Source organism: Ptychodera flava, chromosome 14, assembly GCF_041260155.1.
Source record: "Ptychodera flava strain L36383 chromosome 14, AS_Pfla_20210202, whole genome shotgun sequence".
NCBI classification, from domain to species: Eukaryota; Metazoa; Hemichordata; class Enteropneusta; family Ptychoderidae; genus Ptychodera; species Ptychodera flava.
In genome coordinates, this window is record NC_091941.1 from 28719215 (window position 1) to 28738639 (window position 19425).

The window sequence follows — 19425 nt, forward strand, 5'->3', positions numbered from 1 at the left end:
GTGTACATGTGCTCAGTAATCAACTTAAATATGTACATGATAAACTCATTTATTTTCTGTACCGATTAATGAGGATATTAGACTTTGATAAACTTTTAGTTATGTTATTCTTAGTGTTATCGTCCTTTCTAGGTTAACACGTACACCATTTCAAATAATATTATAAAAAGAGCGATAGCACTGCTCTATTTATCGTCTGATGAACAATGATACAATGTTGACTCTTGGTTACTGGGAACCTATATTGTTCCGAATGACAATGGTCTGTCCTCAGCACGTGATCGTGACAGTTGTGTACTTAAAGACGAACAAGCAAGTAGAATTTAGACCGGTGGCTTCTATTCACAAATTACGGGAACGTTATCCGAGCGATTATTTCACCTCTGTTATCGTCCGTTTCTCATTTGATTTGTGCCTGATTTCTCAGCATTCTGAAAAGCAATATGCAGTGTGTTCATCACCCGATTTAGAGAGTTGTTGATTGTGCAAACATATCGTGATGGTATTTTCACTACAGCTAATGACAAGCATTAAACATTATCAAGTGAGATATAACTTATCGCACTAGGTCTTATCTTTGCCAACTACTTAAAACAGCAGAAGAAGTTGTGACAGTGGGCATACAACAACGCGACTGGAAGGATGTTGAAATCCTGTTGCTTCTATATGTATGCTCGATTCGATGAGCATAAACAAACACAACAAACGCAGGAGCACTGGGTTTCTGCATACAGCGATAACTTTGTGTATTGGTAAAATAAAAACAATTTTACCTCTTAAGTTAGTCAGAACAGCCTAAGCCGGTCGACCGTATTTTAAATATGGTGGATTTGTACAGGTAAAACACGTAACACTGCAGAAGTCAAAGTAAACTTTTTGGCTGTACATGAATTTCATATAAGAAAGGCCAAAAATGCATAAGTAGGTAGTTGCAAGAACAAACAATAGTTTTGCCATGAGAACGATTTGTATCAAAAGGATGTATTAGACAATTATCTCACGCTCTTGTTGTGATGAGCAGTATACTTTTTACCCATCATGCCATATCATGAAGTTTGCCCCTTCGCACAAGACTAAATCTATTTAAGGTAGCGAGAATCACGGAAGCTGGCACGCTGTAGACTCTTGTGTGATTGTATCCTTTCACGTCTGTAATACAGCCTTTCATCACAATTACGTTAATATGTGGTAACTCGACGTCTCGAATGGATGTCATGCTATACCTATGATGACGAAGAATGCATCCTATTACTATCAACTGGGATATCTGTCAGAGCGACGTAATTTCGTCTTCACTATTCCACCAGATCCACAGCGATGGAAATGTGCAAGACGAAGCCAATAGGAGTGTACCAGCAACGTAGAACGACATGTCGTACGATCCTTTCTTGTCGAAAAGATATCCTGAAAACATTAAATGGAACTTGACTCTATGATATATGTGTTTGAAAGTGTACGAACGGATAGACTTTATGAATAATGTCACAGTGATGTGTGCTTCATTGAGTTGAACGCGACCCTTCTTTGTCACAGCTGCTGAATTGTAGTTCCATAAGCTAATAATCGATGGGCCATGTACTGAATCCTTAACCAACATCATATCAATATCTGTGGCAGGTTTCATTAAATTTGGTGCCATAATTTCAGAGTTATATCACGAATTACACAATTCATTAAATATGCAAGTGAACCCTCAATTTACTTTACACTACTAAATGCTTCTCAACACAGTCAGACATCTGTCCGATCAGTATCTGCAGCAGATTTCATCAAATTCGGTGACGTTATTTCGGAGTTATATGACTGATTACAAAACTTCATTAAATATGCTAATGAGCTGTATATTAAGGTAGTATGCACCTTGAAAGTGAAAGACTTAAAACTTTTGCCTCTAACTTTCCTCGAGGAATCTTTCAATCATTCATTCATTCATTCATTTCAATCATAAAAATAGGGGGTCACCATGCAAAGTTTGGCACTAAAGAAACAAATTACCCAAGATTTACCGATATTAGAAATTCAAAATGGCCGCCATCCCTGTGTTAACTCTATGGAGAAAAATAAAAATTTTCGAATTACGAAAAACTAAGCCATGGAAAAGTTTCTTTTCACCAAGAGCTTTGAAATGAACCCCCACATGTGGTATATCAGAAGAGAATTGTAAAAGTTTGAGAGTCCGAATGTCTGTCCCCGAGGTGCCGTTCTACCTTAACTTGACACTGCCCAATGCTTCTCAGTACAATCAAGTCTCTATCAGATCAATTTGTAGTTGGCTTCATCAAATTTGTTGTAGGAATTTCGGAGTTACATCACTAATTACAAAAGTTCATTAGGCCTAAATGTGCAAATGAGCAGATAATTGACCTGACACCCACAGTATCATCACAATGTTCGGAGATTGTTACCCTTTAAAAGTTTCATGAAATTTCGTGCATATGTCTTGATATATACAGCCACTGTCATTATTGTCTCCATAGGAAACCACTGTGTGAAAGAAATGATATTTCACAACTTCATTGATACGCAAGCCACACCAACCAAAATCTAATCATTTCTTACCATTAGCATATGGTACCTATCTACCAAATCTTACTTGAATCCGTTCAGGCGTGTTTGAGTTATCTTGTAAACAGACAGACGGACAGACAGACAGACAGACAGACATCGCTATGACATTAGCTCAACTGTGTGAACACGTGAGCTAAGGATTTTTCATAACTTCATTGATACGCAAGCCACACTAACCAAAATCTAATTATTTATTACCATTAGCATATGGTACCTGTCTACCAAATCTTACTTGAATCCGTTCAGGCACACACAGACACACACACACACAGACACACACACACACACACACGGACACACACGGAGACAGACATACATCACTACGACATTAGCCTGCGTGTGTAAACACGTGAGCTAAAAACCATGCTGTAGACTTAGTTGACAATGTGTGATTGCAACCTTTAACATCTTTACTAACGATTTACTAACGATTTTCATCACAATAACGATGGGGAGTTTGTCGAGACTATCCGCAGTTTCCCTATCGTACCTAAAAAATTTTTGGGATTTGACATGAAAACTACGGGGAGTTTCGAGACAATTCAAGAGTGACCTTTATGGTTACACGGGTCCTGAAACTCAACGTCCGAAATGGAATGGCTTATCATGCGATATCTATAGTGGCGAATGCGGCGTCCTATAATCAGTATTACCATCAATTCGGATATCTCTAAGGTGACATAGTTTAGTCTTCAAAATCGTATAGATCCACAACGACGGAAATATACAAGATGAAATCACAAGGAGTGTACCGGCAACGTAGAAGGACAAGTCATACGATCCAGTCATGTCGAAAAGGTATCCTGCAAACAATGAAAGCATGAGAACGAACATGAATACAACATTATATGTTACAGCTGGTAACGTTTCGTTTCATAAACTTCCAGTCGATTATAGTTAAAAATTTTGTGTTACCTTGAAAACATATGCGGTCTTGTGTGCTGTTATCTTTGCATCTCAGTAATGTATGGATATCATGCAATCTTTCATACTAAGTATAGAGATTACACACTGGGTACATGAATTTCAAGGTCAAAGTCACACTTTGAACATTCAGGACAAAACATGAAATTTGTCAATTTCATTGTGGTCTCTTTCAATTAGGAACTCTGAAAATAACAGACTATCTGTTTGTAAGCAAGAGGTCTACTACGCACTAAAGGCTAAAATTACTGCTGTAATTCTTATTTTAGCTCTTCATTTTTTTTTCTATTTTTGTGTGATTCAAATAGCTATCATATGTATTTAACATAACATTTCCTCATTGTTCGACGGTGTGATTTTGACTCTGGGCACGTGTCAGAATAAGTAAGGCACTATAATTGAAAACTGAGGCAAATATGATTGAAAAGTAGTTCACGACAGCTAGAACGATAACAATAGAAACCATTGGGAATAAGAAACAAAGTCTTATATTATGGAAAGTTACGGCTAGAAGTCTGAATCAGAAAGATGTGTTTTAACGAGGGAAATTTTCTTCGAAGAGTCGTTAGTTAGGCATGTGCCATAGGTAGAAAATGGTATGATATAATTCAGTGCCTACCACTCTGTCTGTGATTTTCCCTCAAGCTCTACACTACCAACGATTTTACTACTCTCGTACACTGGTATATTCTAATTATTTGATGCGAAGATTGAATTGGCATTTCCTTCTTAGCTAAATCACTGGAAACGCGATGGTAGGAAAAAACTTTATCTTTTTTATTGGTGTTATGTCACTGCTAAGAAAAAAGATTAATTATAGCGTTCAGCTTGTTCACTAGGGAATCTATAGAGTCAGATTTAAGTATATTTGCAAACAACTTATTTGCTTACTGTACTCACGCGTCATGTTGGTAGACTAATGCTTTATATTTAAACATGCATTAAAAGATTTAAAAGAAAAAGCAGATTGACTTCTTTCATAAAACGAAAAGGCGAGATTATCAAGAGATGCAAATGTTGTCCCTTTGAAGTTTATGGCTTACCCGACAGTGTAGGGCCAACGAAAAATGAGCTTCCAATGCAAAACTACGGTGGCCCAAAACTACCTGTTCTCCGCATTCAAAGTCTGCGTCGCATTCAATTGTTTTTCTCTCACATATGTCTCCGCATTCAAAGTCTGCGTCGCATTCAAATGTTTTTCTCTCACATAAGCTTATGTCTCCGCATTCAAAGTCTGCGTCGCAATCAAATGTTTTTCTCTCACATATGTCTCCGCATTCAAAGTCTGCGTCGCAATCAAATGTTTTTCTCTCACATATGTCTCCGCATTCAAAGTCTGCGTCGCAATCAAATGTTTTTCTCTCACATATGTCTCCGCATTCAAAGTCTGCGTCGCAATCAAATGTTTTTCTCTCACATATGTCTCCGCATTCAAAGTCTGCTTCGCAATCAAATGTTTTTCTCTCACATATGTCTCCGCATTCAAAGTCTGCGTCGCAATCAAATGTTTTTCTCTCACATATGTCTCCGCATTCAAAGTCTGCGTCGCAATCAAATGTTTTTCTCTCACATATGTCTCCGCATTCAAAGTCTGCGTCGCAATCAAATGTTTTTCTCTCACATATGTCTCCGCATTCAAAGTCTGCGTCGCAATCAAATGTTTTTCTCTCACATATGTCTCCGCATTCAAAGTCTGCGTCGCAATCAAATGTTTTTCTCTCACATATGTCTCCGCATTCAAAGTCTGCGTCGCAATTCAATTGTTTTTCTCTCACATATGTCTCCGCATTCAAAGTCTGCGTCGCATTCAATTGTTTTTCTCTCACATATGTTCCGCATTCAAAGTCTGCGTCGCATTCAATTGTTTCTCTCCTAAATGGGCGTCGCAGTCAGTGATTTTGTCACAAACACATGAGGGCGCTGGCAAGTTTTTGTGAGCGTGACCCATGATTGCATCCGGAAAAAGTATCACTCTTTCAGTGTTCGTGATCGCGAAAAGCTCATTGATTTCGAAGGTAAGTGACAAAGTTATTCATTGTATTGTAAGCTTATGGGGTTAATGATCTAGCCACCGTCTAGCCCTGGATGTATTGGCAGTTGTGGGACGGGCTGCCATTTTACATTCGGACGCTCATGTGGGACCCATTATGATGCGCCCATACTGGTGAGCAGCGTACCCCCTTGGCTAGATCATTAACCCCATAAGCTTACAATACAATAAATTACTTTGTCACTTACCTTCAAAAATGAGCTTTTCGCGATCACGAACACTGAAAGAGTGATACTTTTTCCGGATGCAATCATGGGTCATGGAGCGAGGGTCACGCTCACCAAAACTTGCCAACGCCTTCATGTGTGGTGACAAAATCATTGACTGCGACGACCATCCACAGGCGGCCCAATCACTATTAATAAAGCTTATTATTGAGTTTTTCTCAGTTTTCTCTGTCACTATCAGTCCCTCTCCTTTTCTTCATGCTCTGACTGATCGTAGTCATAAAATAAATGACTATATAGCCTAACCTATCCTCTTGACTCTTTATTTATTTTACACCCCATTACAAGGATGTTTATCTCTCATATACACATCTTGTAATTAATTAGTCAACACAACTAATTATGCTAATCCGTGGACTTATCAAGGGTTGGTCAACATTGCAAAGATAGAGATGTAAATGAAAAAGGAGTTTTAGTAACCTTTCCTATCTTTCGCGATGTTGACTAACCTATAAAATCCCTGATAAGTCCACGGATTAGCATAATTAGTCATGTTGACTAATTAATTACAAGATGTGTGTATATGAGAGATAAACGTCCTTGTAATGGGGTGTAAAATAAATAAAGAGTCAAGAGCTAGGTTAGGCTATAAAGTAATTTCTTTTTATTTCCTACGATCAGTCAGAGCGTGAAGAAAGGGAGAAAGACGATAGAGAAAACTGAGAAAAAACTCAATAATAAGCTTATTAATAGTGTTTGGGCCGCCTGTGGCCCATCTAGGAGAGGAACAATTAACTGCGACGCAGACTTTGAATGCGGAGACATATGTGAGAGAGAAACATTGAATGCGACGCAGACTTTGAATGCGGAGACATATGTGAGAGAAAAACATTTGATTGCGACGCAGACTTTGAATGCGGAGACATATGTGAGAGAAAAACATTTGATTGCGACGCAGACTTTGAATGCGGAGACATATGTGAGAGAAAAACATTTGATTGCGACGCAGACTTTGAATGCGGAGACATAAGCTTATGTGAGAGAAAAACATTTGATTGCGACGCAGACTTTGAATGCGGAGACATATGTGAGAGAAAAACAATTGAATGCGACGCAGACTTTGAATGCGGAGACATATGTGAGAGAAAAACAATTGAATGCGACGCAGACTTTGAATGCGGAGAACAGGTAGTTTTGGGCCACTGTACAAAACATTATCACTCCAATTCCTTCAACTATTCGGTCTACACCTGTTACTTGTTTGATAAGGACCATGTCCAATGCGACATACACACCACGAGCCATTCCCATAACCACGGATACGATCATTATCTGTTCATATGTGCTTGTAAAGTTCGTACATGCAGTTGAAAGTCCGAAAAGAGCAATTGCTAGGCAGTGGATGTAAACACGACCTTCGTCTACTCCTGCGCAATCCAGAATTATTCCTGTAATTAATGACGTCACACAGCTTGTCATTCCTATGACAGACATGGTAAAGGCCGCTTTAACATTACCGATGCCCATTTTAACAGTTTTGTCAACTAAGTGACTTAAGGGAATACTGTGGCCTACACCATAGACAAACTTATAAAGAACAAGAAGAATAAATAACGGGCGATCATGAAATAGTTTGATGATTGCAAAGCGCATGAAGATGTTGCGATTTACTCTTCTCATGTGAGCCACATTATCTCCATTTACGATCTCATCTTTGGCGAAATGTCTTGGTGATGTCAGATTTTCAATACTGTTTCCACTATGACACTGCTCAAAAGTTAGTTTCGATTTTTGCAGAGCTTGACATCCAGTGCCAGAGTATTCGGTTCACGTTGAAGATCCCCTTCTTTTATCGACCTCACCTCACCTGATCTTGTGTCACGACCACGATTACCAAAACCAGGGTCTTCATCCTCACTCTCACTGTTCTCATCTCGCATTACCGTTTTATCAGATAGCGGAACAGTGTGAGCACCATTCTCCTCATTTGAGTCTGCTTTGAGACGAATTGGCCGTAGCAGAGCTGCCCCTACGCAAAGATGGAATGTCAAAGCTGACATTATTACCAGTGCACCTCTCCAGCCGTATTTGTCAATCAGAAGCTGGCACAGCGGCGGTAAGATGAATGCGGAGAGACCAAGTCCCGCTCGTGCTATGCCATTTGCCATTGTGTAACGCTTTTTGAAATAGCGTCCGAGAGAGGCGAAACAGGCAACGTAGCATAGGCCGAGTGAAACACCTGCAAAAACAAAATATTAATCAGTTACGATTATTACAAGACACAGACACCCTTACGAACAGGGTTACAGAATAGACAGAAACAACACGGTAATAGGGAAACGAGTATAATTTACACCAGAGGCCAAGAGAGGAAATTGACAGCACGAAAAAGGACTATCCCGAAAACACTGAGGGGACTTTTAATTGTTACTGCTTCAAACCAGAAGCAGACCACACGGCATGGGAAAGAACTATTTTCTCATTATGTGTTTTTCTCCTGGCATTGTTGTATTTCAGATACCGACTATGCCATAGAGTTATAAGAGACAGTTCATATATATAAGGATATAAGGGTTACTCTAATCATGAACCCAGCTTGTGTGATGAGCACTAAACCTGTCTTACAATTTCAGGTCAACAGCTAAGAAAACAACAGCCAAGAGTTGATATCTCAGTATTGGACAGACATATTGCTGAGAAAAAATCCGTTCCAAAATTAATTGTTGTTACAAATAGCTATGTAATAAAGTTCTTCACCAAAAGTGCATTAAAACAGCATGAAATTATGCAGCATACATGAAACCTGAAAGAACTTTGTGGGAAATTTTCCACAGACAGATGTACACCGGTGAATAGTTACAGGGAAATAATTAACATCTTTAATCTTCATGGTGAATGAGAGAGTTCATAATTTTAAGCGACAAATGTCCAATCTACTGAGAGACAAATTAAATTATTGTTTTCTAATTTTTTTATGTTTTCCATTCCATTGAAATGATATTGAAACATTCAACTTCAAGTCAGTAAACATGTCGAATAATCTTAGTTTGTTTGTTGTCAAATCAGTGGTCACTTGATCCTGATTATTTTGTTACTATGAATACATCACTTTGATTAAAGTCAACAATCATTAAATGTGTGGTGAATCCTAACTGTAACTATTGAGGCACTTGCATTTTCCAGAGGGAAATGGCAAATTTCATAAAATTAAATGTCAAAACATTCTGAGATGGAAAGTAATTTGTACGAGTCATGACGTAGACTTATTTCTAGTCCTCGAACAGCTTCTTAGCAGATCATGTTCACCTGTAGCAGAGATGAACACCCTGGAAGCTTGAGTATACGTTTCATGCTCTGTACTAGCTTTACAAAGCGATCAAAAGTTAAGAGTTTATAGTATAGGATAGCCCCATTTCGTGTACCACGAATTCGGCTGTCACCGAGAGAGGAGGATGAACGAAGATGCTATATGATTTTCATGCAGCACATTGGCTTGCATATTCATTCAGGCTTACGATTGAACTACTTTTGTGAAGATCCTCACCTGTGCCACAGCCAAGACTTACGGTCAGAAATAGCGAGCTGGTCGCAAATGAGCTCACGGCAATGGATATGGTTGACATTACACCTCCAAGCATAGCCATGTTTCGGAAACCGAACTTCTTGCAAAGGAAAGCTGAAAACGGTCCTGTTATAAAAAGCAAAAATATTTATTAGAACTTTTATCATAGAATTGTCGAATTGCATTGATCTGCTGCAATTGGCTGAAATCTTCCTTTAATTTCGATAATGAAAGACACATCAAATCAATGAAACCCCAACATGGGTTCATCGCCTGTAACATGGTCCTGGGTGATATGAATGCTTCATTACCAAGTCGCAGTCAGCTCGATAAATACTGGTACCAGAAACACCCATTTACGAAAGATAACGATATATTGTATGATTTTTTATGCAATAATGACTTCCAAGTAGCTAACTTTAATTTTTCACAAAATGTTACATACACATATTTTAACGAGACTTCTAAATCTTATATGACAATGTGTTCTGCTCTAGTATGGCTATGGATGTTGTAAAGAACTGTACTATAATGTCTGATTCGTCTTTAAATGTAAATGATCATTTTCCGCGATGTACAACTCTTGATTTCTCTTTTAATTCTGCTTCATATAGTGTTGCTGATGATAACATTGATAGAACACGTAAATATCCTTCTGTTAACTGGTCTGATGACAGAATATGTTCTGCCTATAGTAATTATGTAATTCAGGCAGCTATATCATCAAAGACTTATAATATTGATGATGTTAAGAGTAGAGATGAAGCATATAAAGTTGTAAATACCATTTGTAATGACGTTGCTGATATCATGCATAATTCATGTAAGACGGTTATTTCTGATAGTCATCAACGTTACAAAGGCCGTTTCAAGAACAATAACTATAGTGGAATAATGATTGTCGTGTGACACGTAAAAGGCAACGTTTTTGGTTTAGTATATGGAAATGAAGCATGTTAAAGTTGTAAATACCATGTGTAATGACGTTGCTGATATCATGCATAATGCATGTACGGTTAGACCTCGTACTTGACAAATTATTTATGCTACAAAGCAGCGAAAAAGACATGAAGGCATTCATGTAATCGAGCAATGAATAGCAAGATAAATGGTGTTTCTCGTTTGCTCAACTCACTGTATACTTGCCGTAGTTTAAGTTTTGCATTAGTAAGACAAAACATGATACATCTCAAAATAACGATGCCAGTATTGATATTAAGAAGTTCTACGATCACTTCACCTGTAAATTTAGTATACCTAGTTGTACGAGTGAGGCTATGTCGACTGCCAAACTTAAGGTTTGAAATAAATGCACCAGCCTAATGGATGTTATCTTTTCCGACTTTGTTATATCGGTATTCTCTTGCTGTGAGAGGCGACAGCAAGAGAGTACCGCGTAAGTATAAAAGTCGCCGTACCCTACATCTGATTTTAATCAGATCGGCATCTATATGTCCTTCTGTGAAACTCTTAACATTCGACAGAAAAGGAAAGGAACATATTACTTTTTGCTCTCTAATATGTAATAATAACAGACATTACATTAAGAAAACCAACGTCATTCCAATGTGAAGGCTTGACCAAAAGTCTTGATTCAGATTTCAAAATTCCTAGATCATATTGCAAACTGTGCCTTCTTTGCAGCAACTAAGAAGAAACATGGCAACTCAAAGTAAGGAGGTAAATTAAATCAGTCGTAAACCTATTAACAGCTATACGCTTGGGGTCTGGGTTCTCAATTCTCGGCATTTCTCTGTAAATAAGTTTAAAGGTTAATGAGGAATGAGGTCAAAATTGACTTTGAATGCAGACAGTTTGTTTCTTCCATACAAGTAAACTGTACACATCAGACCTGTACTGTTTCATACGACAAAAGACAGGTGACTTTTACATCGCCTGAAAGTTAGTACAAATTGATAAGAACCGCCAAACTGTCGGCTAAAAACACCCATGTTGCCATCAAATTAGAGCGAAGGGAATAAGTTACGAGACCGTTCTGACTTACCGGTAATGAATGTACTTGCTGTGAACGAGGACAGAACCAACGACGTTCCAGCTGCACTATCGCCGAAATAGTCCAAAAACACGACATAGAATACAGCCAAGGAAGTCCCTATTCCCCGGACAAGAAACATCATTATGAAAGTTGCTAATATGATAAACCAGCCCCATCCACCGTCCGGCGGATCGCCAAGTTCTGGAGACTTGATCCCTAAGGCAGACATGTTTTATAAAGGCTGGCTCAAACTAGGCCAAGGTGGACAGAAATTTTAAAAGTATCGTATTTTGACTGTCAAGGTATCGTTTAACCATTAACAAGCTATCAAAAGCATCACACATAAATAACGGTCGTGCGCTGATATGGCCTTTTATCAGATATATAGTGATATTGTCACGCTCTTTAGTTTGGGAATTACAAGTTTAGGTACCAGCCGTACCAACTTTTGTAAATGGGCCAGGCTCGACTAGCGAACAGCTATATTTTCTGGCTCCACATTACCACTGAAATGTAAATTTTGTATTTGCTTGTTATGACTTGTGAAGTGTACTACTACTTTTCATGGTAATAAACCAAACCAAAATGCTTTCAGTGACTGAAGTTAACACACCAAGATGTTGATTGAATGCAGCACTTTAGGTCTTCATTACGAGATGGCAATCATGACGTTCCAGGTCTTGAGTTCTAAAATGTCAATCTACATACCTACAAAATTACTTAAATACCTACAATATTATAATCATTATACAATGGTCATTACATGGAAATTTCTGCCAGTCTTTTATTGTTATCACGACATGGAATATCTTTCTCTTGTTCTCATTTAAGTTTTTATTAATAACTTATTAAAAGTTTGACTCTATCTCCTTTCTCCTCGGACGATCCTGAGCCAACCTTCACACATCTCGGCCACAGATAAAATGTCTGTAAGACTGAGGGTTACAATATCATGAACGTACTGTATGTATAGGGTCACGATCGGTCAGCTACCTACCGGCACAAGCGAGAATGTCACACTCTTGAATGTTCAGTTCAAGTTTACCGACTTATCATGAAGATTGAACTGAATGAAGTTTTGCAGGCAGAGTGAGTAATAAACATGGGATCCATCTATGACAATGGTAGTTATTATTCTCAAACTAGTTTAACTAAAAGGTCAACACAACGAGGTAAAAGACACGAACAAATTGTTGTAATTTTTGCGACCCATTTCTGCCAGCCGAATATGTCTTTGAGGCCAAACAGCGTTTTACAATTGTTCATAATGCCAAGAACTATCGACACTTGAAAGCACATTTTAATTCAATGTGTCAATGTGATGTACGACTCGTGAAAATTGGCCAAAATTGGTCAAAAATTACCTAATGCCTTGCTTGATGGATACTGCTCTGCGAGAATGTATCTGCATGATTATATATTTAGGATAAAAATGGCCCCGCATTTTGACAATATCAACCCTTTAGAGGAAGAACTACCTTCTTCTGCAGGCACAACAGTTACGTTTTAAATGCTTGGTTATAGTCGCATAATATTCCCACAACATCTAAAAGCCGTGATAAACATGGAAAAATATGGCACACACTCTTAAAAGTCACAAGCAAAGAAAATTGACGAAAACTAATGTTGACGTTGATTCGCCAGAAGTTATAACCACCTACAAAACTTAGAATTACTCAACAAAGCCTGAAGTGTGCAGTTTGTGACTTACCTGATACATTTACTCACTGACAAAATGAAAAAGGTCTCCACTATAAAGTGTCTCAATCGCAGACGAGACCGCTATCGGACCTTTGTTGTATGTTTGTTCTAATGTGCGCATGTGGAGATGGCACTTTCAAACACCCAATTCAAAGTCCGAACTGTTACCCGATAGCCCGATTGTTACCTGATCGGTTAATAGTTCCAAAACTGTTAACCTGTACCTGGCTTTATTCATATATCATCGGCAAAATAACGTACTTCGTGACCACAACGCAGAAACCTTAAGTGCCAATTGACAACAAAGATTCAACCATGTACATCATTTGGTATGGGAATAATTTTTTGGTTTTTCTTTTGTGAAGAACTTGCACTAGTGTGCCATGAAATACTCGCCTGATCACACAATATATTGTTAGTGAGTGCGTCAAAGTAAATTGAAATGTGCCACAAAACAGAATGAGAAAGTTAAGTTTAACAATACACTTATAGTCTTTCCATCGTACTATAGTACCAGCTTTATTGCCCTTCATAGCCATGCATAGCGAGAAATAGGTTGCTTTTCCCCTCTACCTTTAGCTATACAGCTTCAAGATATAACAACGTATTTCTTGTAAAGCACAGGTTAACCAACAGCTTTCACACATTGTTCCCACTTGCACCTACCTCACTGACGTTTTCTTCTTAAATACACATAAACTGAGTCGAAAACCCTGACATAAAAGCTGCCGACTCATTTGACAAGTTTGTTTGTGGTCAGTTGCATACTATGTTTATTTGTAAAAGGTATAAATAACTGTCGCCGTGTATTTTTGTAATAGCACTCTATGTCTGCCGTGACCAAAACCTTTGTTTTTTCCTACAAAGTAAATGTCTCTTCTCCTTTGTTTTTTTCCCAAGTAATTAATAAGTAAATGTTTCTTCTAAGACTAGTGTCTCTGCTGTAATTTTCTCACTAGCGATTTCACGAGTTCGCTGCTTCCGTGTCAGGGTTATTTACACATTTTGTGCGCTTCAGAAGAAAACAAGTGCGATGTAAATGCATCAGTGCTGTTCTGGTGATGTTAAATGCGCCATAGCCCTGATGTCCATGTCATTGGTGAAGGAAGCTCTTCAACTATTATGTAATATTTTATAGAAATAATCATAATTGTGTTTTAGCTAGTTTGTATTAATTTATGTTGTTGCTATTGTCATCATCATCTCTACAAACAAGTTGTTAACTATTATGAAGAAAAGTTGCGGAAATATTGGTGCGTACATATACTTGAAGCATGAACAAACACAGGATTCTGGCTTTTATGCATATTGCGATATATATATATATATATATATATATATATATATATATATATATATATATATATATATATATATATATATATATATACCTACACGATAGACCATACACAAGCTAATCATAGAAAGTACACAAAACCATGCTGTAGACTCAGTTGACAGTGTGTGATTGGAACCTTAAACATCTTTAATATAGATTTTAATCACAATAACGATAGGGAATTTGTAGAGACTATCCGAAGTTTTGGTATCGCACCCAAAAGTTTTTTTTGGATATAACATACAAACTACGGAGAGGTTCCAGACAATTTAAGAGTGACCTTATGGTTACACGGGCACTACAGCTCAACATCCTGAATGGCTTGTCATACGATATCTATGCGGTGTCCTATTATCAGTATTATCATCATCTGAGATATCTGTAGAGTGACATAATTTTGTCTTCACCATCTTGTAGATCCAGGACGAAGGAAATATACAAGATGAAATGACCAGGAGTGTACCAGCAACGTAGAACGACAAGTCGTACGATCCAGTCATGTCGAAAAGATATCCTGAAAACAAAGAAAACACAACAACGAACATGAATTTGTGAGTGTGTTATATGTTCTCGATTGCTGGTGTTGGTCAACTTGATATGATACTGCTGTTAACGTTTACTTTCATAAACTACCCAGTCGACTATAATCAAAAGATTTTTTGTTTCCTTGAAAATATATTCGACATAGTGTGCTGTAATCTTTGCATCTCAGTAAGGTATGAATATCATTCAACCTTTTTATTCAAGTATAGAAATTACACAGTGGGTACATGACTTTCAAGGTCAAAGTCAAAATTTCAAAGTTGAAGCAGAAATGAAATTTCCCGATTTCATTATTGTCTTTTTAATGAGGAACTCTGTCTCAGCCAAGGATGTCAGGAAGTAAAGGTAAGAAAACAAGAAAATACCAGTTTTGTAGGCTGAAGGTCTACTCCACAATAAAGGCTGAACTTTCTGCTGTAAAACTAATGTTAGCTCTTAAATATATTTTTTTTTTTATTTCGGTGGGTTTCCAATAGCTATTTAACATAATACTTCCCATTTGTTCGACGGTACGATTTTAACTCTGATGCGTCAGAAAAACCAAGGCAAATATAATGGAAAACTAAGGCAAATATGATTGAAGAACAGATCACGGCAGCTAGAGCGAATTATTTTTCAAAGTTTCGTTAGTTAGGCATGTGCCACTGGTAGAAAATGGCCATTGCCTGCCACTCTGTGATTTTCCCTTAAGCTCTGCACCACCAACGATTTTTACACTCTCGTACACTGCCATATTCTAATTATTTGCTGCACAAAGATTTATTTTGTATTCCGTGCTCAGCTAAATCACTGGAAAGACGGTGATAGGAAAACACTTTATTTTGTTTTTTGATTGGTGTGATGGTGCGGCTTAGAAAAAATGTCAACTATTATGTTAAAAAATGTCAACTATTATACAACGGAATCTAGTCCAGATTAAAGTTTATTTGCAAACAAATTCTTTGCTTACTGTACTCACGCGTCATGTTGGTAGGCTAATGCTTTGTATCTAAACATGCGTTAAAAAGATTTCAAAGAAAAATCAGATTGACTTTGTCATTAAACGAAAGTATTGGCGAGATTATCGAAAGATGTAAATGTTGTCCCTCTGAAGTTTATGGCTTACCCGACAGTGTAGGGCCAACGAGGAATGAGCTTCCTACGCAAAACATTATCACACCAATTCCTTCAACCATTTTGTCTACACCTGCTACTTGTTTGATAATCACCATGTCCAATGCGACATATACACCACGAGCCATTCCCATTACCACAGAGACGATCATTATTTGTTCATATGTGCTTGTAAAGTTCATACATGCAGTAGAAAGTCCGAAAACGGCAATTGCTAGGCAGTGGATGTAAACGCGACCTTCGTCTACTCCTGCGCAATCCAGAATTATTCCCGTAATTAATGACGTCACGCAGCTTGTCATTCCTATGACAGACATAGTAAAGGCCGCTTTAACATTACCAATGCCCATTTTAACAGTTTTGTCAACTAAGTGAGCGAGGGGAATACTGTGGCCTACACCGTAGACAAACCTGTAAAGAACAAGAAGTATAAATAACGGGCGATCATGAATTAGTTTGATGATTGCAAAGCGCATGAAGATGTTCCGATTTACTGTTCTCATCTCAGCCACATTATCTCCATTTACTGTCTCATCTTCTGCATAATTTCTAGGCGATGTCAGATTTTCAACACTGTTACCACTACGACACTGCTCGACAGTGAGTTTCGATTTTACGCAGGGCTTGACATCCAGTGCCAGAGTATTGGATTCACTTTGAAGATCCCCTTCTTTTATCGACCCCATCTCATCTGATCTGGTGTCACGACCACGATTACCAAAACAAGGGTCTTCATCCTCACTCTCACTGTTCTCATTTTGCATTACCGTTTTATCAGAGAGCGGAAGAGTGTGAGCACCATTCTCCTCATTTGAGTCTGCTTTGAGATGAATTGGCCGAAGCAGAGCTGCCCCAACACAAAGATGGGCTGTCAAAGCTGACACTATTACCAGTGCACCTCTCCAGCCGTATTTGTCAATCAGAAGCTGGCACAGAGGTGGTAAGATAAAAGTGGAGAGACCAACTCCCGCTAGCGCTATGCCATTTGCCATTGTGTAACGTTTCTTGAAATAGCGGCCGAGGGAGGCGAAACAGGCAACGTAGCATAGGCCGAGTGAAACACCTGCAAAAACACAATATAAATAACTTTTACAGTTAAAATAATATCAAGTCACGGACATCCATACAAACCGGGTTACACAACAGACAGAACGAACACGTTGGTAGGAAAACGAGTACAATTTACGCCAGAGGCCAATAGAAAAAATTGACAGAACTAAAAAGATTGTTCCTGAAAACACTGAGAAAGGGGGAAATTTTCCCAAGAGACATGTACACCCATGACATAGTTCCAGGGAAATAAGTAACATACTTAATCTTCAACGTGAATGACTGAGTTAACAATTTCAAGCGACAAATGTCCAAGCTCCTGAAAGACAAATTTAAATTCTTGTTTGTTAATTTTTCTGTGCTTCATATTGCATTGAAAGCATATTGAAACATTCGGCCTTAAGTTAGTAAACATGTTGAATAACCTTTGTTTGTTGTCAAATAAATTATTCATTTGACCTTTGAACCTGATTATTTTGCTACTATGAATGCATCAATTTGATTAAAGTGAAAACAGAGAAAACAATCAGTTAAATGTGTGCTGAATCCTGACTATAACTATCTTGCAAATGAAGAATTTGCATTTTTCCAGGGGGAAATGGCGAGTATCATAAAATTAAACGTCAAAACATTCTGAGATGCAAAGTAATTTGTACGAGTCATGACATAGACTTATTTCTAGTCCTCGAACAGCTATCTTTGCAGATCAAGTTCACCTGTAGCAGAGATGAAAACCCTGGAAGCTTGCAGTATACGTTTCATGCTCTGTACTAGCTTTACAAAGCGATCAAAAGTTTAAAAGAATTTATTGTATAGGATAGCCCCATTTCGTGTACCACGAATTCGACTGTCACCGAGAGAGGAGGATGAATGAAGATACTCTAGGATTTTTATGTGGCACACTGCCTTGCATATTCATTTAGGCCTACAATGGAATTATTTTTATGAAGTTCCTTACCTGTGCCAAAGCCAAGACTAACAGTCAGAAATAGCGAGCTCGTTGCAAATGAACTCACGGCGATGGATATACTTGACATTACACCTCCAAGCATCGCCATTTGTCGGAAACCAAATTTCTTGCAAAGAAAAGCTGAAAACGGTCCTGTCACAAAAAATAAAAATATTAATAGGAACTCTTATCACAGAATTGTCGAATTGTATTGCTTGATCTACTGCAATTGGCTATACATCTTCCATTTCAATGACGAAATACTCATCAAAGCGATGACACGTCAACAAAAGATGGTTAGTGAAACAACCGTGCCGTGAAGGAAATATGTTTTACTAATCATGTATACAAGGAAGGTAAAAATGTCCAAGATCTTTCTCATGGATTTTGAAAAAAAAATGCTTATAATTAATAGGGATACAATTTTTTTGTACAAATAGTTCGTGATGAATTCAAACAACATAAATACTTCTTGGCCTTTTCAAAGATGACAATAGTGAATGCAAAAACGTTTAACTGAGCGTTTGATTCATAATAGTTTATTGTTATTCAAGTTACGGACCATGCCTTCATTTTGTACTCAAGTTTGCAATGATGGTCATACTGCGAGTCAAGATTATCTATATTACAAAACCCATAAACATGAATAATATGTACACGTCTTGACGTAAGTTTATCTTGACCGTAATTGACAGGAGAGGTACACTATCTTTTAGATAAATTGTGGATTTCGAAAATAGCAAACCCGACACCCTTCTTCATAGCATCTAAGTATGCATTACATTCATTATAAATTTGCGAGGTATAGGTACTAGGTGATATATGGAATTTAATTCAAGCAGTTACACAACATTCTTTAGAATGTTAGAATGAATTCTTTAAAAATAATTATTTAATTCATTATTATGCATCTATATGTCCTTCTGTACAACTCTTAACATTCGAAAGAAAAGGGGACATATTATTTTTTGATTTCTGATATGTACCAACAGCACACAGAACATAAGAAAATGTCATTCCAATAAGAAGGCTTGGCCAAAAATCTGGATTCATAATTCAAAATCCCTAGACCATATTGCAAACTGTGCCTTCTGTGCACCAACTAAAAAGAAACATGGCAACTCAAAGTAATAAGGCAAATTAACTCCGTCATAAAGCTATAAAAAGGTCTATGCCTGGGGCCTGGGGTTCTCAATTCTCCGGCATTTCTCTTTAAATAAGTTTAAAGGTCAATGAGGAATGAGGTCAAAGTTGACTTTGAATGCAGGCAGTTTGTTTATTCCATGGAGGTAAACTATACACATCAGACCTGTACTGTTTCATGCAACAAAAGACAGGTGACTTTACATTGCCTCAAAATTAGTACATTTAAATTGACAAGGACCGTCAAACTGTCGGCTAAAAACACGCATGTTGCCGTCAAATTAGAGCGAAGGGAATAAATTACGAGACCGTTCTGACTT